Here is a 23623-nt window from a genome sequence, read left to right as displayed (position 1 = left end):
GCAGTGTCCTTGTATTATACGCAAAGCTACATGTGTATCAAACTAGTTTTGGTTCACCCCAAGAAGAAACAACATTTTAAAATGATGGCTGAGATGGATGCAGCTGTTTATGTTTCTTGCATACTATGAGTTTTAAATACATCACATGGTGTTTGTTGTGTTGAGGCGCAGCAACCCTAATCATCATGGTCTTCTACTTCCTGTCCCCAGTGAAATTTGCATGCAGTAAATACCAAAGCGTACTGAGACCTGCAGAGTCCTGCCAAGTCCAACCACAGTCCGATAGCGATCGCAATATCTACCTGTGTCAATTGAGCTAAACTCAGTCTGATCTCATCTGATTTCATAGTCAGATTTCTGAAGCTGCATGTAAACGCACTGATTAATAGGGGGTATTGAAATGCCTTCTAAAATCAAATTATTTACAACTGCAAATTTAATCAATTTTATCAACTAGTGGTTTGTTACAGTAGCACACCACTGTATTCACATAATATGGAAAAGAGGACAGTGATTTTGAGCCTATTTATGTTGAATTGTAGCAGCTTTCACATGAAAGAACAGATGAAGTGTTTGACCTATGAACTGGGGACCATGATGCAGAGTAGTTACACAATGCAGAGTAGTTACACAAACCGAACTCAACTGCTCGTCGGAAACAGTGCCTGAAGAGACACACATCCAAACCAGTTATTTCAGGAATTGCTGTTAAGAGCCGCTCTAAAACCTCCTCTGGTCCTTTAGTCACACACTTTACTTAAAACACGGTGATGACATTTCATTGAGACAACGGGGACTGTGGTATGTGGCATATAATGCGCCTGTAAGTGACAACTTTTTTTTTGTTCAGCATCTCCCTACTCGTCAGCAACCTCTCCATGAGCTCCATTGCCACTCAGCAGTCCAGTTTAGGTCAGCATGGTTTGGTATGGGTTGGCTCGGTTGAGTCTGGTCTTGTTTGTGTTTCCACAGCCAACCGTGCCCCCTTGTGGTAGGCAGTGTGTAAGCCAGATGCTGATAGCTGCATCGCTTGACAGTGTGAAGCCTTAGCAGCTGGAAATTTTTAAGCCCCGTTACCACCACACAGTTTGGATTTGTTTCATCTCAGCATTGCTCGCATTTTATGCTGTTTCCACTGACTAATCCCAGGACAGATCCCCAATAACCGAGACGAATGATCCCACTTTTTAGGACCCTTCCATTGGGGTGCCATGCTAAACTGATTCAATCCCTAAAGGTGGAGCTACGACACTGCAGACCATTGATCGGACCATTATTTCTCCTCGCAGCTCACAGTCTTCTCTGAAACAAAACTTGATTGTTCCCATTGTTGCATTTCATTTACTGTGTCACGTTTTTCTACTGTGTTAGATTTAATAGCGTGGTACACTGTGTCGCGCCGCTATGGCACACACTATTATGTAACTGAAGTGGCTATTGGCATTCGGCTGAGCTGCACCTACCACATGGGGGCACAGTTAGCTGTGGATACGCAAGCAGAACCAAACTTAGCTGAGCCAACCCGTACCAAACCATACTGATCCGACTCGGACTTCTTGGTGGAAATGGGGCTCTAGTCTGACGGAAGGTCCCAAAAAGTGTTACAACTTGTCTCGGTTATTTGGGGATCTGTCCCAGCCTTAGCCAGTGGAAATGCCATAAATGTGTGCAGAAACAAACCAAACTGAACCACTTGGTGGAAACAGGGTTTTAGAAAACTAACAACAGCGAAGAATCAACTGTTGTACTCTTTTTTCCCCTTGCATAGAGTAAAGACAGAGCAGGTGAAATATCTTCCTACATCACACAATCTGACAGCACAACACCTATGTTAGTCTGAATACCAATCTGACCAGCCAATCAGTTTTCTTCACTCAACTGATAAATATTCTGATTTATATATGGTGCAAGTCAGTGTCCTCTGCCCTTTCATCTCCCTCAACCATTCAAATTAGTAGCTCCTATCTTTACACATAACATCAGGGAGGTCCCTTGTGCAAGAAAGGACAAAGATGTGCCCCCTGCTGCTTTTTCTTTGATATACTTGATAAAACAAGCAGCACAGTTCCACTTTGTGCCTACTGAAGTGTCAAAAATGAAAAAAGAAAAAAACCTTGACATAGAGATCAGTTTAACACTTCTTTACACATAGTATTTCACAATGCTCATTTTAACAAGCTGAAATGACAAAGAAGTGATGGCTAGCTGCACACTTTGGTCAAAGTTTCTCAACTACATCAGATAAGGAACATTAAAAATTGTCTGCTTTCATTCTTCCTGTCATTAAATGATTATATTTCCAAGTCAAGGCGCAGAACCCTAGGAGATAAAAAGAAGAGTGGTTGTTTTCTTTCCTCTGCCATCCTAACTTCAGCTCTGCCTTTCAGAAACGTTACGATCTAACTATGAATCAGTCCTGTTGTTTTACAAAAGACTGAAAGTAAAAAAAAAAAAGAAAAGGGGGGGGGGGGTTGATAAAACAGTGACTAAACTTTCCAAACATCCCTTTGTTAAAGGAGGATGACGCTGAAGATTACTTCCTCGCATGGTATTTGAAAAGCCAACACTGGCCCTTGTGTCTCACTCTCCTTTTCATGTTGAATAATGGTGGCCCCCATTAGGTGGAGACGTGTAATTGCGTGAGTCAGGCTCACAAAACAGCTCCTTTTCTGTGTCAGGGTGCACGTCACACAGCTGAATAAGGACAGGGCAGCCTGCCAACTGAAACCCCAAAGTCCCGCTTCCCTTCCCCTGTGTGTGCGTGTGTGTGTGTGAGAGAGAGAGTGAAAGCTGTAATTTTATGTGTGAGTGCTCATTTCATGCCCATTTCTTATTTATTGATTTCTTTGTCTCATTATTTGTCTATTTGTCTTCACTTCATTACACCATTATCACCATGATTGCCCTTGGAATAAATCATGCAGAAGCCTTTTCAGCAGTCAACCCTCACCCTGAAGAATGAGGGATATCTCCGATACATATTGACTAAATTGTGATGGTTTATTAAGACAATGAAGATAATTGTTAAAGGTAATTGACCAAATAAATACTACTTAGCAGGTTCAGATAGCTTCACGGAGACCGGAGGCATGCTAAGATGATTCCTGCGCTGTGCAGTTTGTGTGACTTTTCAACGAGGGACAAAAGAGCTTATTTTGACATGAAAGCCTCTTTCCAATATTACACATTTCTGGAGTAAAAATTGTATAATTCATTCAGTTTGCTCCTCATGGAGTTATAAAGCATGTTAACCATCTGACAGCAGAGATTTGCTGCAACTGTGGTTTCCAATTTAAATGATTTTACATGTTATTTCGGTGAAATATAATCAGACACCACATAGTGGAAACAATTAGTGTGAATATGATTAGCAGCTGGCATACAGTAGTGATAAAATGAAGTTCTGCATTGCAAATCATCTGGATGCAGCATTACATACAGATGTCTGCTTTTTGTTGAACATCACTGCAGCACATTTGTCGCTTGTCTCAACAAAACTCTTCAAAACAGAAGTAATCCAGCCTTCTCTGGGCTTTATTTTTTGGGTGACAAATTGAATAGCAATCAAAAAGGAGGATTCTTTTTTTTTTTTTTTAATTGTGCTTTAGGGTGTTGAATCTAGTGTTGTTTATCCCAAACTGAAATAGAAGTCTGCAAACCTGCCCGAGGCTCAGCCTCTCCTTCCTGATACAACAGACACACCGAGTAAAGCATGATCAAACACGGTCAACATAAATATTCTCTTTCAAAATCATTTTTAGTCTTCAGTATATCATGTTATGCAACTTTTGGATTCTTCTTTCAACAGGGTATGAGCCGTCAGTTTTTCCAGAGCTCAGACACTGTCTGGGAGAAACACAGCAGCCATTACACACACACACACACACCAAATGGCTTTCTCCTGTGATGCTCCATCCTCACCTTCCTTTTCCCCCTCTGATATACTGTCTCCCACCAGCACTCCATAACTCTCCACCAGTCAACCCTTACGGTGAGGAGAGGTCTGAGCGCTGCAGTTGGGAAATGTCAGTCCCACAGCTGCATTAAAAAACACACACACTGCTCCGTTGTTGCTTGTAAATTGTTAAAGTGGCTGCATTTCTCAGGTTTTTGTCTTTTTTTTTCCCCCTTCTCTTTATCTCTGGGCGTGATTAAACTCTCAGAAGCCCTCTGACTGCGCTGGGGATTAATCTCCCATGGCACCTCTCCATCTGCAGCCTGGATCATCAGCCACCCCTCTCTGCATTAGCCCCCAGCTGTGAAACTGTCCGCCCAGCCCAGGCCTCACACGCCGATCAGGGGCACCTTTGGTAAAGAAGAGGAACGGGGAAAAAAAAGGAGGTGTGTGGCCTTGTGTTTGGTTTGGATTGGAGAGGTGGTGTTGAAGAGCGGCGATAAATCTTAATATTTCACATCAATTTTATTTTCGAGGGCTGATTTGAGCCTCATTTTCCCTCAAATGGCCTTTTCCACTGAGACGTGATTGATACTAATAGCTTCTACAGCGGTTACATTTAGGGGGGGGTGAGACTGTCTTTTTTTTATTGGTGCAGACAGTTGTTAGTGCTGCACCAAGTGAGATTGTAAATTTGGCTCTTTTTCATGTAATGTGACTCTTGAGGGTGTTGAGGCTGAGAGCTTTTGATGAACCACTGCCGTCCATCAGCTCAGTGGATCTTCACCACTAATGAGATGGGAAATCCTCCCAAACATTTGGACATTTTTTTTTTAAAACCTGCTGTGATTTATCTGTGGAAGTGTTTCAACAACTTCATTGCATAAACTATGGTTAGTTTGATTTTCTCAAGAATGATTCTGTGGTCAGGGTGTTTCTTTGTAAAACAAAAGCTGTATTAAAGTTAAATTTAGTTTTGGTCTTAGTAAAATGCAACAAGTCTCATTCAGCAACATATAATCCCTTTTCACTACACAGAGCTACATTTCTCTGAACTATGTCAATGTTTGCTGTAGTGATCAGCACTTCAGGCCTAAATACTATTCAATCAGTTCTGTTTATTATTTGATTACCAAAAAAACACTGAGACTATGACTATTTCACATTGAATCAAACTGGTATTGTCCTATTTTATTCTTCATGCCAGTATCAAAAAGAAGGTAGCACCATGAGGTTAATGCAATGTGATTTGTATAGTATAAATCGACTATTCAGTCAATCACACTGTTAAGCCTAAAAGGCTGACCCTTCAAAAAAACAAAACAAAACTTTTTTTTCTTTTTTTTTCAAAACTGAGATTTGTATAAACCGTTTTGACAAAATCTACCAAAAAAAAAAAAAAAAAACCCTAAATTTTTTTGTTTATGGAATATTGTTTCATATTACCTCTGATAAATTGTGTGGTTTGGCGACTTTTTTAGTAATGTTTTTAGTAAATGTGCATTCTTTCAATGCAGAAAATACTTGTTTTCGAAAATTAGTGACAATTTAGCAGGGTTCCCACAAATTCTTCAAAATTACCAATGATTTTCTTGAGAGAAAAAAAAAAAAGAAAGAAAGAAAGAAATAAAAAGAAGACAAGATTCTGCCTGTATTGTTATTTGTGCCAGCACCTGTGTGTGTGTGCTTACAGTCATCCTTGGTCTCTGCAATTTGTTCTGTTTCTAGACGCCACACCATATTTACAGTAGCCAATGTTTTCTTCTCCCTATTCTCTTTTGAGGAGTAAGCATTTGTCTTCTCTTTTATTTAATGCATTTAGCAAACAGCTATCGCCAACATGCAGTGAGAGCCTTACAATATAAATGGGTACCGGGGCAAAAAATGAGATGATATTTGCATCAACGCCTTTATTTTATGTATGTTAATGAATATTTAAGCAAAGGAATGATGCATCCCTTGTTTGCTGAATGACTCCAGGTCTCCGCCATGCTACATCTCTGGATGACTCTCAGGGATTTGTAAACCAGAGATGTAGCATGGCACTATAATAAAAAAAAAGGGTTCTGTCAAGTTTTTGCTTCCTTGTCAAAGAATGCCACCGCGGCAGAAGTTGATGGCAGTGAGCTGTCACACATAAACACTGTATTCAAAATATCGCTCCGTCAAAGTATTCCAAATCTATGCTGTGTGTCATCATGAATATCCTTGTTTTTTAAGATTGGCAAAACATCTTAAGGTGCTTCATCAAAAGTTCATTGCTTAATAGGAGCCACAGAGTAGATCTATAACCATCATAACAATATTTTTAATTTTTAATCCCAATTTGAAAACCAAATTGGTTATTGGTCACCTGGCATTAAGTATATTATGATGTTGAAAAACTAAATAAAATACACAGAAATAGCCAACCAGCATGGACTTTAGCTAAAATTAAAGAAAAAAATGTAGTTTCTGTTGTTGTTGTTTTGTGTGTTGCTCTTTTTTTATTATTATTATTAAATTTGATTAATCTATTTTGAAACCCACTCTTACAGGAGCAGCACTTGGTTGTGGCCAATAAGTTTAGTTACCTTGGCACAGACAGCAATAGTAATGGGCCGTCTCTTCCACCAGGTCTAAAACGAGCTCTGCAGGATGACAGCAGTCAGTCACAGAGACACACTGGTCTTTAACTCGGCCAGGCTTTGAGTTGGAAGCGGTCCCGCCGACTAAAAAGCCGAGCATTTGGCCACCTCACATTCCAGGCGATTTAACGGGCCCTGTGCTCCGGCATGCAAGATATGGTTGATCCAATTTCGGCCATGCTCAATCAACCTAATTCTACAGGGGACACGGGGGCTGGGTACTGCAGTGTGTGCAGGAATGGATTGCTCAACAAAGCAGCTTTTAAAGGTCATGTTTTTTGCTGCTTCCCTGCCTGCAAGATCCTTATGGAGGGCAGCGTTTGCAAACAGTGTATGTAAATTCATCACAAACTCAACGACTCAACTGTGATTTATGCTGAGAACCAAGAGGGTCATCAGTTTGACACAAAACAGGGTGCAGTGCAGAGTCTCTGCAGTCCTGTGCACACTGGCTTTTTCAGATTTGACCTGACATCACTTATGCTCCAAATATCTTGGGTGGATGAGAACTCTAGTTTCACTATGAACTCCTTTTATTGTTGAGACACAATAATTACTTGATAACATTGTAATGAACATCAGAAAGGGTTTTCTACCCACTTACAGCGTCCTCATCTTCCTCACAGGGAGCTGTGTGTCGTGCTTTTTGTTCCGCCACACAAGGAGACAATTATATTATCAGCAAGGGATCTCTGCTTGACATCACATGTCCCGATGATAAAATGAAATAAAAGAGGTTTCACACACATGCTCCCACTGTGTCCTTGACGCGTGGAAATGTCTACTTTGCAATTTCTGTAATTTGGGTGTGAGGTATATTTTCAAAGATAGCATGGTGTTGAGCGTTCTCCGCAGGGGATATGCAACATATCCATCCATTTCAGGGACTAAATCTGTCAAAGGAGGCAGAAAATTTTCCACTGAGGTTCCCACATGGTGGAAATTGCTTCAGGGGTTTTGTAACAATTTGGATTTTTTTTTTTTTTTCATGTGTATTTTTCAGCATGAACTGAATTGGTTAGATTAATTTTTTGAATCATGAATTAAACAAAGCATGTTTTGTGGTCTTGTAAACTCAATATCTTGGAAGAACAAGCAATTTGAAAACATCAGCTTTGGTTGTTTTTTTTTATTATTATTATTCTAACTATTTATTATTATTTATTTATTTATTTATTTTTGTGGAGGTAGGAACAAAAATATTCGAGACAGAAAATAATTATCCACTACTGCTCCGGCTTTATTAAGACTGCAGCGATGCTCTCCAGCCTCATCTCTTCTCACAAAGACACACAATTTTAATAACCACAAAACATTGTTCAGAAAAATGAACTTCAAATTGAATCTGACTGATACAACATGGAGGAAAGGTCGACACGGAAACTGTCGGCTGCAATCAGCAGCAAGGAGGAGATTTTTACTGACTGTTTGGAGTCATCAAGTCTAACATGCAAACTTTTACAGCAGTCAGGAACGTTTGGTGTAAATGCTCAACGTGCTACAATAAAATGTGCCAAGCAGGGCTTGATGTTGGGGTTTAAAACATGCTTGTTCTAATGAGATCTCCCACCAACAAACAGATGTGGTGAACCAGCATTCTGTGAAGTTAACATCTGTGGATAATTGGATGGTGTAGCTATTGTGGAAAACATGTTGTGGGCCCCTGTTTCTCAGCGAGGAGTCATTATCAATGTTTATGTTAATAGCTCTGCCATACCAGGGCTGCATGTGTTGAGTGAAAGGGCTTCAGCTGACTGTTCCTGCCTTCCAAATTTCGGTCACGGTCGCGTTGTTACACAGATTTTCTGGAGTGTCGGATGTCCTTACAATCTGTTGTGGATTTTCTAAACTTAGTTCTGCAGAAGGAGAGACCTCAGGACTGATTTTGCGCTTGCCAACTTTTCGGGTGATTGTTTTATGGTTGATTTTAGAGAAACTCATGTCAGAATCCTACGAACAGCTGCCAATGAGCAAAAAAGAAACTGCTCTTTGTTCAATTCCTAAAGAAATGTTTTAGTTTTTAACTTTTCTGGCAGTTGAGACATTTCACATAGTGTCTTGATTAATGGCACAGGCATGATGCAGTAGGCTAAGGTGTCACTTTTATGTTCGTTACTCACAGATGCCTCCTTCCTATTTACTCTTCTCTGAGAACTGCTGAATAATTTCAAACCTCCTCCGAATGAAGATGCTGTCTGCGTCTGTCTCTGGGAGGGAGTGTACTTGATTGCAGTTTGATCATATTTTTATATTCACATGCAGTCTCGCAGCAAATTCAATACATCATTTATACATTTCAGAAAATAAGTATATCCAAGGACAGGACATGAGACGGTAAATGCATGATGATGGGCAATCGAAAAAGTTTGTGTTTACAGAGCTTTGAATGGCCGTAATTTAGCATCTGAAGCGATGAAAATGACTTGAAGCGGTGAAAATGACTTGAATTGATGAAGGTTGCTGTGGGCTACCACTTGTTTTTAGCCTCCTTCTCCACACAAACAGCTCACATTTGCAGTCAGTCTCATAAATAAATCATCAGAATAACACATTCAGACAGGTTCGGTCGGTTCATTTACGAATCAGATAAATGTTAAAATGTGCAGAACCTGATCTACTGTAAGTGATTCTGTGTGTTGACAGGTGCCTGATATGCCTCCAGCGTCTCAGGAACCCTGTGACCACATGAACTCCTGGGATTTTTCATGCCTTCTGCTTCTTGAGTTTACAGAGGAGGAAGCTTTTAACAACATAGTCAGTGGCAGTACTCTGTAGTAAGACGAGTCAGAGGAGTACAGAGCGAGCCTTTCAAGCTAAATGTAGCTGTAAGTGGGTTGCAAATGGCAGCGAAATAAAACTGAGATGCACAGAGAAGCTGAACACATTGCTACATCCTCACTACAGGGAAAATTTTAGGCTAATAATCTGACTGAGTAGCCGTTTGGTTTTCCTGCTACTGTTTAGCCTGGTCTAGTTAACATAATCCTACAGTATATCTCTCAATGGACAGACAGTACCCTCTGAGTCCAGCCAACCTTAAACTATCTTGGTCTCCATCTGCTTAACACCACTTTGCATCATTTTTTTTCTTCCATGCAGCTCACAAACAACATAAAAATAATGTCCACATACTCTACCCTTAAAGCTCTCATTGTTCAAATGATTCTGCAGCCCTTCAACACAGATAGCAACACCATACTGTTGCAAAAAATAGACCAAACTGGTTGTGTTGGTTGCATGATTGTCTTTTTGAATCAACACTTGGACAGAGATGAGGGCCAGTTGCAAAGCAGATTCTGAGCATATTGAGCTCAACTTAAAGTGAAAACACAAGTTTTTATAAACATAGCAGAGATACGGTTTAAAGAGGGGATATCACGCTTTTTGAAGTTTTTTTACTGCTGTCTGGTACCCTGTAGTAGCTTTTCATGATTTATAGCAAAAAAAAAAAAACTTTAAATTTCTCATATAGCCGTTTTAAGAAAGCCCACTTCTCAGCCTCTTTCTGAAACCATTTATTTTATTTTAGCTGCTGTCTCTTTAAGACTCTCCGCTTAACTAAACCCCTCTCCCTCTAATTTGCCAGCACTCTGAAGGCCTTTTAGTGGCAGAGATATGCAAATCTTTGTGTTTATATTTAAGGCTTACCCTTCCAACCGTGTGTCATGAACCAGTTAGGGTATCCCACAGGATGACCCCGTTATTCAAAGTCCCATGACAATCTTACTATTTTTTTAAATGGATTGTTTTGAGAAGTTTACAGACATATTCAGAGATTTCTACAACATATGAATACGAAGAGGTTTGAAAATTTGCAGTTTTAGTATTTTCATTGAGGATTGTTCCTTTATTTCCATGGCCTTAGATTATCATTTAAATACTTATCTGTTGTGGATATTGTGACATAGAAATTATAAAGTATGTATTCTTAAAGAAAACTCAATATCAGAGGTGTCAAAAGTATTCACATTCATCACTCAGGTAGAAGTATAGATACTAGTATTTAAAAAGACTTTTGTAGAAGATGAAGAATCAACTTGAGCTTTTTCCTTAAGTAGAAGTGTGAAAGTATTGGTTTCAGAACTATTTTTAGTATAAAAGTAAAAGTAACTTAAAGGGGAGAAAAGTGCAGATTATCATGAAATGTGGCCTTTTGACATAATGAAGTGAAAATTTATAACATTAGATTTATATAGATATAGAAGGATATATTACATTGCTTGCTAAGCGCCGCCCTGTTGGCTATGGCTGCCTTTTGCAGCAGCTCTCTCTTCTTTGTCTGTTTCTTGTAATTTTTTTGTCTCTTTTTCATAATCTTTGTATTTGGAGTGGATCATGACTTTGTATGGCTCATTTGTTGGTCATGGACACCAAACTTTTTGTGGCTTCAGTGATTTTTTTTTTACTACTTTTTCTCCTGTGTTTGTCTGGAGATCCTACATGTTACCATGGCTGCATTGTTTACATGTGAACTCAGCTGTTAGCAGCCTGTAGCATGTCAATGCTAACTGGTGTAAGGCCTGATGTCTTCCCACAAGGTGAGGACGACGTGTTGGTTCTAAGGTGTGAGCTAAGAAGTGACGACATGGACCTGTCCTTCCATCCATCGTTATTGGGAATGTTAGATCTGTCTCTAATAAGATCGACGAGCTAGCTGTGCTAATCCGGAAACAGAGGGAATACCAGAGGGCAGAGTAGCATTATGCTGTTCACAGACATGGCTAACAGAGCTAATATCAGACATCAGCCATGTTGGAAGAGCTTCACCTGCTGTGAGCAGACAGGATCTAGGAGACAGAGATGGAGCATGACTGAAGAAGCTCAGTCCTGGACCCTGTGGAGGTGGAGGCTGGCTGAATTGGAGAATGATGGACAAGCTGTCATCATCTATTTTCTTATGGACCTTTTTGAACTTTCTATACACTTTCTTGTTTTCTTGATTGCTGCTGTGACTTCAATATTATTGTACTTGTTACAATGACAATAAAGTTCTATTCTATTCTATTCTATTCTATTATTACCTATTGGGTCATTATTACACAATGTGGTGTTAAACCTCCTCTTGAGTCTCTGCCATGGACATCTTCATACTACGCTACATACATCTGTTACGTCCTTGCTGAAGTGTTGTGCGATTTGTGTTACGTGCAGGTGTGATGGATTACGTAAAAAACAATAGGGTGTTACATTTATACATCTCATCCATCCACAACCAATTTCACTCTTTACAGATGGTGCGATTTCAGTGATCTTAGGATAGGTTTTTACTTTTTTGTTTGTGTCTTTCTGAACAATGAAAAACTGAAATAAAACAGGAGTAGCAAGGGTATTATTTTTTTTTTTTTACTTAAGTAAGGTTAATTATTTTTACTTGTTACTTGACGCCTCTGCTCAATATCCACTGACAGATTCAGCTGAAAGTCACAAGCTGCCAGGGTCACTCCTCATACTGTAACATCAGGGGCAGACAGAGACACAGTCCTGCTATCAGGCTCAAAGCAGCAGAACGCTTCAGAATTATTAAATCAAGTCGATTAAATTAAGTAAGTGAAATGTGATTGTGGACAGCAGGGGAATTGAAAACAGTGCAGTCACTCTACCAGTTCAGCATTGCGGGTCCTGCACTCAAACATACCACCCTCTGAGCAGGGACTTTTCAAGGGCTGGATCAAATGCACTAGAAGTGAATGTAGACCCTGGTTCCTGCTGTGGAAAAGTGGGGTTCCTCTGAAGACCCACAGCTCATAGGGAGAGTTCTGGCTAATGAAAAGCACCTTAAGTAGGAGCAGTGAAATTGAAACAGGACATCAGGCTATTAAACTGTATTCCCATGGTAGTATTAAAAAAGAAAAGACTATAAAGACTAAACCATTTAAATTGATATAATATGTTTGAAGATAAAACCATGTTGTCTTTCTTGGATGCCAAATAACTGATATTCAATAAAGATCTTAGATCATACATCAGTATTTATTAGTATGCCACATATCCGGAAAGGCTCAAATCCAGGTCATAAGAATCTGTTTTTGATCAGGTTTCAGGTAAAATGTCTTTTTGCATTGACATCCTTTTAATTAATTTCTCTGTAAAGGTGATGTTGAGTTGGCTTGACAGGTCCAGACACACAGCAAGATAACAAATTGATCATGAATTAATGAGGTCACCACTAATCAAAAAGGCCTTTGCTGGAGACTGAATGTATTAGCAGATCCAACGTGTGTCCAGAATTAGAGATTTATTGGAGGCTCTTGAGGAATAGCAGAGAGACAGGAGGTCAAAGGGTAAGTAGGAGAAAGAGCAGATACGTCTGGGTGCATTAGGATTTATTACATTCTTTCATCATTGTTTACTCAAATGAGCTGCTCTGTTGGGCTCTAAAAGCTCACACTGCCATTAGTATCTCTCTACATGTCATCTTTATAGATTTAAAAATGCCAAAGTTGTGTAATATCCTGCTGCAAAAGTCCTCACAGGTGTCTCAAATCTCCATGTAGATTAGTTTGAAAGTGATATTACGACACACCGCTGAGTTTTCATCAACAGATTTGAACGACTAATGTTTCCACCTGCAGTGACACGCACCAGGCTCTTTCTATTTTCTAAACAGGCAAATTGTTTATCCATCTAAGAGCTGATATTGATTGAAGTGGCTAAAGAAGTATTTTGTTCAGACAATCAAGTGCTCTGGCGTGTAATTATCTTCTACTGTCTTATGCTGATAAGGGGGGAAAAAAACTGGCTGTGTCCGAAAAATGTTAATCCGAGTATTAGACGAGGGAGAAGATGCATGTCTGGGAATTAGTTTTCAAACACTTCCATTAAAGTCTTATGACTGAAATAAGTTCTTTGGCTGAAAAAGTTTGCAAGGCTTTCTCTTTGCTTCATTAACAACTGGCTGTGTGGGGTTTGTACTGTAACTGCAGAACACTCTCCGGGCTGCAAATGGAGAGCGTACAGTCTTAGTAATTGCTTACACTGGAATATCTGAGAAAATGTGCTGTTATCTGTGAAAGCTTTTAAGCTATTGTCTAAAGGCAGAATCTAATAGTCAAATGGAACTGGAGGCACTAATCTGCAGATTTCAATATATTCAAAATAAAGCTGTAGCATTGCTTTTGTGCTTTATTGTTGCTGTTTATCATTTTACATTAATTTAGCGAATCTGAATGAGGCATCACAAAGTGCTTCTCCGAACAAAGAAATAAAACACTGACTAATCTAAAGCATGGGCAAGTGCCTACTCATCATGCACCAAACTAATTCTATTCCACTCAAAACAATTAAACTCCCTCTCTGCACAGTTTTTATTACATCACTTTGCACTTTTCCTCTGAGTAAACAAGCCAAATAAAGGAATGTGTTTGTCATACTTTCAGTAGACATAGTTAGATAAAACTGTGTTTGTTCTTTTACAGACTTCATTTTAATGACTTCAAATGTAATGCAGAAGTAAATGATCAAATGAAAATAGCTGAATTCTATTTTGCTGCATCAGTTTCAACGTCCTAATATTTTGTCTAACTTCTGATCATTGTGAGAATTTCAAACTTCACTGGGTAGATATGTATCAGCGTGTAATATTCCTTTTATCTGAGTAAAATCATTTTGATGCATGTGTAGAGTTGCTCTATTTGCTTCAGATTCCCCCTTTGGTTAAGTCAAGGCCAAAACAGCTCTGATCGGACATGCAGTATCCACTCACAATGTGCTGTTATATCTGGTACCAAAACATTAGCACTAGATCCTTTAAAGTGATACTCCGGGATGGAACAAGTTGGGTCCTATCACAAGGTTTAGACCAGAAATTACCCCTACAGCAGTGTTTTTGTGCAGCAGAAGCCCAGGGCGCACGCACCAAACACCCCCTCCCTGCTCCTCTGCCAGTTTCCTCTGCACTCAGACGGGGCCAATTTTTACTTGACCAAAAACACAAATAATCTGATATCGGTCTGCATTCACGCTTTATTTAGAGAATTTTCAGTGCGTTACTTTACCGGTATGATGTTTGACTCCATATGACTGATCTGTGCATAGGTCTCTACTTGACAGGGTGTTTGTTTATGTGGCCACTCATGCTTGACTGCTTCTTTACAGCTTGAAAATAACAGCATTTTCACAAGGTAACTAGAGAAGCACACAGAGAGCGTAGACCTCCTCTAAGCATATTGTGATTGTCACACAACACTTTAGTCCTACTTTAATGTTATACTCCCTTTCACCAACTGTCTGCTACAATTTGGTGTTAGATGCAGGTTTGTACGATAATTTGTTTCCTGACAGTGTTAAAAATTATGATGACCCAGTACATATTTCATATTCAGGATCTTAGTGTCTGGAATATTGCCAGGATCTGGATCGTACTTTTACATCTGTCAGAAATTATCGTGACCTTGTCTTATAGTGTTTTGCAAAGCAACCTGATCATTTATCGTGGAGTTATATACACATATGGTGAAAACAGCCCTATCTCACAATGATAAAGAATCCTTTAAAAAAAAAATCCTGGATCCAGACGGTGATCCAGATCACCTCCAAAATGTAATCACTTCTTCCTTATCCCATTTTGAACATTTCTTGAAAATTTCATCAAGATCTTTATGTTAGTTTTTCAGTTGTGTTGTTCGCAGACAAACAAACAGACAAACTCCCTCAAAAACACAACCTCTTTGGCGGAAGTAAAAATCCACACCAGGGGTTTCCTGACATTTAAGCTATTCAAATACAAAAGACGAACAACATACCATCTACAGAAGCATGTATTTACAAACATAAAAACACATCTGGAGCATTTTGTTGTTGTGTTGTTTTCGTTGTTGTTGGTGGTTTTTAGTTGTTTTTTTGTTTGTTTTGTTTTGTTTTGTTTGCCAGAAAGTCAGAAACAGTACTAGCATCTTTCAATTTTGCCAGATCTGGTGTTTTTACTCCATCTGACGTTAATTCTCCCTCTATATCATTTGAAGTAGGAAAAATGTTTGTTTTTCTTCCAGCGAATAGTTAGCCTGCTCTTTACTTCATTTACTAACAGGACAGTAAGTTCACACAGTTTAACCAAAAGAATCCTTTCTGCTATCAAATACCGTCTCACAATCGTGTGCAAGTCATTTTTCTTTTAAAGAGCTTTTTTTTTTCTCTGACAGGGGAGGTTTGAAGAAAAATGGATGGTGCAACACTGCTAATGAGCTGCATTTGTTCACCAATTTATCTCTTCTAAAAAGTAATCAACACTGTCAACATCTCTTTCCATGTGTTTTTTTTAAGCCTGTCCACTTAATAGTCTGCTCTTCTGCTCTTTAAAGTATTCACTTACAACTGCAAATGTATTAAAGTGAATACATTTCACCACAAAAATGTGCTGATTTATATTCTAGTGTGGCTGGGCTCCTGTTTTGCACATCTCGACAATATTTTCATTGCCATTCTCATACGAATGTGCCGCCTGAAGTGCCTCAAAGAAAAATACCTGTTTTAGTCTCATTATTGGGTCTCGTGAGGGTTTGTATTCATGATTAATTACTGTTAAAATTCACCACTGCTAATGAAAAAGTACTGTACTCTCAGACAGCACTTTGACTGTGTGCCACATTAAGTTGGCTGCTTCACAAGTAAATGCTAGTGCATGCGGTCAGGAGTTGACCTGATAACCCAGCAGTGTAGCTTTGACCTTTGACCCCTCTCTGGACAGCACCTAAGGCTCCTCTTGAACTTGTTAACAGCTTTCCTGTGTCTATGTGCTGAGCTGCAGTGATTTATCCTCCGTGCCCTCACTACAAGGAGCACCGCAGGGTTGAAAGATGATTGTCCTCCAGAGCAAGGGGAATAAACTGTGCTCTGATGGTGTCAAGAACCCCAGCTGGTGCAGGGAGCAGACTCTATCACAGACACAAAGGAGGGATGACCTTTAATCAAAGCAGGGCTATTCATAATACTGCTGTCATAGGAAAACCTTGTATCACCATTTCTCCTCGTTTTTATTTTGTGATTCAACTCCGTAATTATTTATCTCTGCTGACAAAGTACGCAGACTCTGGGACATTACAGTCAGTCCTAACATTATGAATGTTGTTGTGCAAGAATCTCTTGCAGTAATAACATTTACTGGCAAGGCAATGTCATTTATAGAGAAACTTTCAGACTGACAGGTTACTAAAAGGGAAATAAATCTATTTAAACTCTTTAAGGGAGTTACATGACAAACTGAAGCTCACAAAACACACTGCAGATGGAATAAAAGTCATATCAGGGCTTTATAAAGTAATAACTTACATTTTTAATGATTGGCTGATATGTGTATATGTCAGTACATGCTTAGACCGTTATAAGTCCATCTGTTAGCCTCTACTGCTTAATGTATTGGTGTGTGTTGGGAGGGGTTGTCAATCCTGCGTGACAGTGGCATCCAGTCAAAGCATGGCACAACCTGGGTCAGGGTTTAAAGCACACTCTTTCCAGCATTCTGGCCAAATGGATCTAATGTCAGACTTAAGCTCTTAACAGCCACATGACATACATTCACCACCACTGAAGAACTGACGTTATGATCCAACAACTTAAGTTGGATTTGAAGCAAATTATTCCAATCATATATACGATCATGCACTGTGAGACTGCTTTGAGATGGAGAAGAGGGGGAAGACCCCTGTTTGTGTTGTAATTTACGAGTGTTTCCAGGCATGTAGGGCTTTGGAGCTGTCTTAAAATCCATATGTTACAAGCATAAATTGTTGACTTAATCTGGATCGACTTTGTCTCATTCTGCCTTCAGACCTGACCTGGATAAACATGATGTGTGGCATTTGAGAAAAAATTTAAAAAAAAAATCAGGTGCTTCTTTGCACTGTTGTCATCCTTTGCACATGTTGACATATAAAAATGTAGACCATGTACTTCAAGGGTAAAACAAAATATTTGAATTCAAACCAATATGGTTATAATTTAATAGGCATTTTTTAGACATTTTAACCAATGACATCTTCATACCACTGGTAATTAGTTGCAAACTTGAATCCTAATCTGGACAGGTTGCATTTAAGTTGAGTCCAAGACGGAAGACATATCTTAGTGTTGTGAACATTGTACCGCTGTACAGGTTTCGGAGTTTGGCCACTAGGGGGCACTGCAGCAGACACTGCTGAGTGGCCTGCCCGTTGGTCAGAGAGAAGAATTCACAGCCAACTCAGCACTCTTCCTTCATCAGTCTGCAGAAGAAAGGCATGACAGCTTTCTGTTAGTTCTTGTTCCACTGCTGAATACTCTTCACTTCAGGAGTGTGAGTCCATAGAGATGTAAGTTTAAGCACATTCATGATCGGATATTTTATGGTTCCTTCGCAATGTGTGTTGACGGCAATGATTGTGTGGCCTTGTGAGCATCGCTGAATGTCATGTTTTCTGTTGTGCAGGACATGTTTTATTTGTATATTTCTAACAATGTATAGGGTTTATTGACTGTTTTAAGTTAATGTTTTTTTAGTATTGTATATATTTTTAGTATTACACACCTAATTAAAGCAGTGAACTTTCAAGAGTTTCCAGTTTATTATTGATCAGAAGTCTTGGGGGAAAGGTGGTGCATCCTGACCAATGCACACTCTGCAGTTATAATTAAGAGCAGCCAGTTTTTGATCATCAATACTCCCCAACACTTAGTTTACATTGATATAAACATGAACCACAGGCCTCCATCTCCTTCCATTGTAAAAGAAGGAGCTAAAGCACTGCTGCAAGTGGTGCTGACATGTTGGGCCAGTGACATATTTTGGATAGGGATGGGCGATCGTCGATATTAGGTATCGGTAACGGGCGGGTACCAGCCTTATTTTAGGGTATCAGTACTTGTGAAGGCTGCTCAAGGCAAAAAAAAAAAACTTGCATCCAGGTAGTTCTCTTCGCCAGTAGTTGCCACTACATTGTGGCAGTTCAACACCATGACAAATGTGATGTGGATTTGTTCAGACAATGTGAATGAACCAGGGAGAGTTAACAGTTAAACTGTTTTATTTTGCAACTTAGTTTAGTTTAGCTTTGCACTTTTGTCAATTCAAAAACAAATCATAAATTCAGAGAGTTTGTTGTGTTTTATTTTGACTTTAGAGTGTCAGAGTGACTGTGCTGTCCTTGCTCAAAATGATCAGTTACTGTGCCAATTGAAATTTTATATATCACATGTACTAGTGGTATCAGTACTACGTATCAGTGAGTTCTCAAGAGGAGTACTCAGAGTGCAAATCGCCTAGTGGTCTAGGCCGTGCCCCATGGGGTTTGCCCTTGAGTGGGTGGCTTGGGATCAGATCCAGTCTGTGGTCTGTTACCCACAATCATTCCCCACTCTCATCCCCTTTCTTACTGACCTCACTAAAGGCATAAAAAGCCCCCAATTTTTACTAATGAATGCATGAACCTGCATTTGAAAGATGGTGATTGTAAACCAGTCTGCATAAAAGAGCTGTCATGACAGAAAGTTCATCTTGTGGTGTTTTAATGATCTTGTTTGACATGTGTTTAATCTGCCATGATGTAAGAGGCTGGTTTTATGACCTGTGCTGTTTCCAGTCACTAGGGGGAGCTTTGAATTTTTGAGCTTCACTTTCAGGGATGGTTGTGCAATCTGCCCTCTAATTTAGAGTTGCAAATACACCTCACTCACATTTCCTTTAAAACCAAGAGGAACCAGAAATCTCTGTAAATGAGTAAATTCCATTAAGAAAGGCCCCGTTCAGCTGTCAGGTTATAAGGTTCTCTGTCACCCTACAATAAGAAACAATGTGTTGTTGTCAAGAGCAGGGCTCGTGGGATGTCCTCAAAGTTTCTGTTTTTGCCAGACTGGAAGTTCTAAAGTCAGTTCAGTTTAATACAGAAAATATGTCAACATCACAAAGCAAAGTTTTTTCTTTTTTCATAAAGAAATTCAGGAAACCTGTAGAGAAAAAAATAACTTGAAGCTCCAAACTTTCAGTTTCTATTGATTGTGATGCCTCTTCTCTCCTGATTTTATCCTGTACACACAAAAGTGATGTTTTCTTTTGAATATAAAAGACTGGTTTCTTCCAAAATTGTGGCTCATTGGGAATCTATTATGTAGAAAATTATTTAAAAAATAAAGTTCTTCTGCTTGGTGTTAATCACTATTTTTGACACCTCAGGCATGAAAACATAAGAATACAAAACACAATGAGCTCATTTGCCTTTGTTGCACCAAATAGTGGCATCGATATTAATTGAAGCTTGTTTGATAACCAGAAACTTCAGAGAAACTTTAAAGAGTTTAAAAGTAGACTTTTAATACGAAAAAAGGAGGGAAAATGAGACAAATTATCTTTCACAGAGATTCAAGAGAAGAGAAACCATAGAGGTGTGAGGCACGACATAACAGCTCTCCCAATGCAAGAATAAACACTAGTTGAGGATGAAGAGCTTTAATCTATTGTAGACAATTTCCTACCTCCAGCAGTGCCATCATGTCTCACTGCGGTTAGCTTCACTGTGTACTAAATCATGTCCACCCACATACACTGCATCAACACACCCACGCCCACCACCCACTGATGAATCCGTCACAGATGCTATCAATGACAGCCCACTTTCTGTGTTAGAGGAGCAGGAGCGCGCATGTAGCTCCGCAATGAGCATGTGTTTGTGTTCATTCTTGTGTGCGTGTGGAGGAGAGGCAGAGCAATGAATCTATGCTAGCACGACATGCTAAATCCTCTTTGCTATTTTGATTGCTTCAATTTAATCTCATTTTCTAAAAATGGGCCGTTTGAGGAAATTAAGCGGAAGTTTGGAGGCTGTGTTTGCAGCTGAAGTTTGTCGTGATTTAATGTACAGACACTTTTTTTTTTTTTTTTTTTTTTTTTTTTGTTCAAAGAATCTGGAGAGCCCACTGGGGAGCACAAAGCCAGTGTACACAGAGTAAAGATGAAGGAGGATGAAGTCATTATCTCTGATGTCTCTTTTAACTGCTGCTCATGTGTGCTCAACCCACACTATCTCCCCGCGACTCTACACAACCACCACCTCCTCTCTGTCTCTTCTTCATTTGACGTAACGCTGATAAATTAGCTGGTTCTTACCAGCAGTGTTTCTCACTCCGAGTGGCCCAGATGTATTTTTTAGCACTTATCCCTTTTTTGTCTCCCTTTGTGTGATTGGTGACCCAAAAAAAGTTAGGATCTAGCAGTGCCATCCAACTGATAGTCACTCACAAGACTTCAAACTCTCAAATTGAGCAGGTCATGCAGGGTCACTGACCTTAAGGTGACACCCTCACTCTGTTTTGCATGTGTCACGTCTGTATTTATGTTAACTTCCAGCTGCCTGCAGAAAACCTCCATGGATGAAAAATACAGGAGCTTTTATTGCATCTTAAGAAGAACACCAGAGCTGCTAATTTTTTTTTTATTTTTTTTTACCAAGGAGGCTTTGACTCTTTAAAGCATTGCTATTGATGTAAATGAATGCTATTATTCTCCCAGTGGTTTTCTGGAACATTACTATAATTACCATAATTATATACTGTTAAAAAACGAATTTGCTGAACAACTGGAGCAATATCTCCACCGCCTCTCTGCTTTTTCGTGTATGCTTGCACATTTTTCTTCACACGTTTAGCCAACTTCTCATTCTCATTCCCCTGGAGAGCCATTTTCCTTTTTCAATGGCTCAACACTTCTTTTTAAAAGAGGAAAAAGAGGGAGGGGAGGGGATGTAGAAAAAAGAAAGAAACTGCGTGCAAGCATGAGAGTGATATCGCCTGCTGCTGCGTGTGACGCCGGGACGCTGTATCTGGGTCAGGCCTCCCAGCCTGGTGCAGGCATCATGTGAGATCCTACTGGGACGGCTCTTTAAAGCCAACATGGGCGAGGAGGAGATGGGTTTTTAAGGATATCTTGTTCTGCAGGTGTGGCGTGGTAGATAAAACGCTCTCTTTAAAGACGGACGAGCAGAGATTCAGCAGCAGCACAGTGGGTCTAAAACATTCACAGACCAGCTGGTGCACTCTCACAGCTCTGACGCCACAAAATTACACTTCAGATCCTCCCACTTGAGCCTGTATTCTTTTTTTTCTCTTACACAGTCCTGAAGTGAGAAATTAATGGTAAAAGGCAGCAGTGCACACCCTTGACTCACTCCATCGAGCCATGCCCTTCTGTTAGCTGGAGCCTCTGGGGTGCAGGCCTGTTGATGTACATAGTTTAATCAAAGTGGCAGGGCTGCCTGCGCTGACAGGCCGTGTTATTTGAGCACATTGCTCTCCATGGCTGGCCGTCCCACTCTCTGCTTCCCTTAACATGGGAGTCAGCGAGCAGTGCAGGGGAGAGCAACTGTGATTCTTGTTTCCTGGTGCATGAACTCCGGTAAACAACGTGCTTCTACTTGATAATCAAGAGCAGGATGACTGATGGTTATTGAATTAAGTATCTGTTCATTGCTTGATTATTTTTCCTGGTTTGCACATGTGTAAAGTGCAACACGTCAGAAATGTTAGACACATCAAGTGTTAAAATAATTGAGTGATGTGAGATTAAACTAAGTACAAAAAGTAGGGATATTTATGTTTTATAGATCTTTATTTTTTGTTGTAATAATGCCTCTTGGCAGTAAATCTTAGACAGATGCAAAGCCTGTTTATTTCCCTTTGAAATGGAGCCACGTCTGTAAGGAACATGCATTTGTGGGATGAGCAGCAGAGCTGAGGATGGGGGGTGCACAAAATCCTCTCTCAATTTTTAGCAGCTTATCCTGCCATTGCCTCTTGTTGTGTGTTGTTAGGTGGTCTGGATGATTGAAGGTTTGAAGAGAGAATTTATCAGTGTATTTATTTAACAATCAGAAGCATTAGTGGGAGAACCAAACGTAGCCACAACAGCCTGGAATCTCCTCCTCATACTGGTCTCTCAGCGTGGTCACACACTGCTGTGGGATTGCATCCCAGCATTTGGCACAAGTCAGCTAACGTGGTTGTGGTGGTCACTCCAGCACAAACAGCACACTCAAGCTGAACCCATGAGTGTTGGTTGGGATTGAGGTCAGGACATTCAATCCTCACCATTCCCAAATTGTGGAGGTAGTCTTTGAGAAACCCTGCTCTGTGGGTGCTCACATTGCCAGCTTGGTGGATAGAATTGGGTCCCAGACTGTGGAGATATTGGATTGCCACTGATTTGAGAATCTCATCTTAAGCTTGGTTTCCACCAAGCAGTTTAGTTTGATTCATCTCAGCACTGCGCGTGTTTTGGGTCGTTTCCAGTGACTAATTCCAGACATTTCCCCAAATAACTGAGACAGGCAGCTCCACTTTTTTGGGACCCTTCAACTTGATTGTTGGAAAGAGAAGTCGCTTCTGGTACTGTACTGTACTTCTCCTCGTGGCACACAGTCTTCTCCAAAACAAAAGCTGCAAACCCGTTCGGTTCGTCTCAGCACGGCACGCATTCTGTGGCGTTTCCACTAACTTATCCCAGAACAGATTCCCAAATAATCAGAAGAGCCATCCCAATTTTTGGGACCCTTTCGAATGGGTGCCAGACTGAACCAATCTCTCGGAAGGTGGAGCTACAACACTACAGACCGCTGATTGGTCGAAAGAATCGTCACTTACCCCAAGACAGCAGCTGCATTTCTCCTGGTGGCAGGACACACAGACTTCTCTAAAACAAAGCTTGATTGTTCTTTGTATCAAAGAGCTACATACCAATCACAGAGAGGAAGAAATGGTGCATGTCTTCCATCTATGCTCTTTGTTTACTGTGTTACATTTTTCTTCTTTGTTGGATTTATTAGCGAGATACACTGTGTCGCGCTGCTACGGCGTCACACTATCATTGAACAGCTGCAGCTTTCGGCTTCTGGCTTGCACAATGCCTACCAGGATCAGGCTTAACTGTACCAAACTGTGCCTAACCATACTGAACCAAACTGGACTGCTTGGTGGAAACATGGCTATAGCTTGATTGTGCTTTGTGACAAAGAGCCACTTGGAGTGGGGCATGGTAGGCTGTGGAAACCCAAAAGGATCAGGCTTAACTGAGCCAACCCTTACCAAACTGGACTGAGCTTAACCAGACGACTTGGTAGAAACAGGGCTTTAGATATTTCTCTTCAAT

This window comes from Halichoeres trimaculatus, unplaced genomic scaffold (genome assembly GCF_033239565.1).
Source record: "Halichoeres trimaculatus isolate MK-OKI-2021-1 unplaced genomic scaffold, fHalTri1.1 fHalTri1_scaffold_15, whole genome shotgun sequence".
NCBI classification, from domain to species: Eukaryota; Metazoa; Chordata; class Actinopteri; order Labriformes; family Labridae; genus Halichoeres; species Halichoeres trimaculatus.
This window is presented reverse-complemented; position numbering follows the sequence as displayed.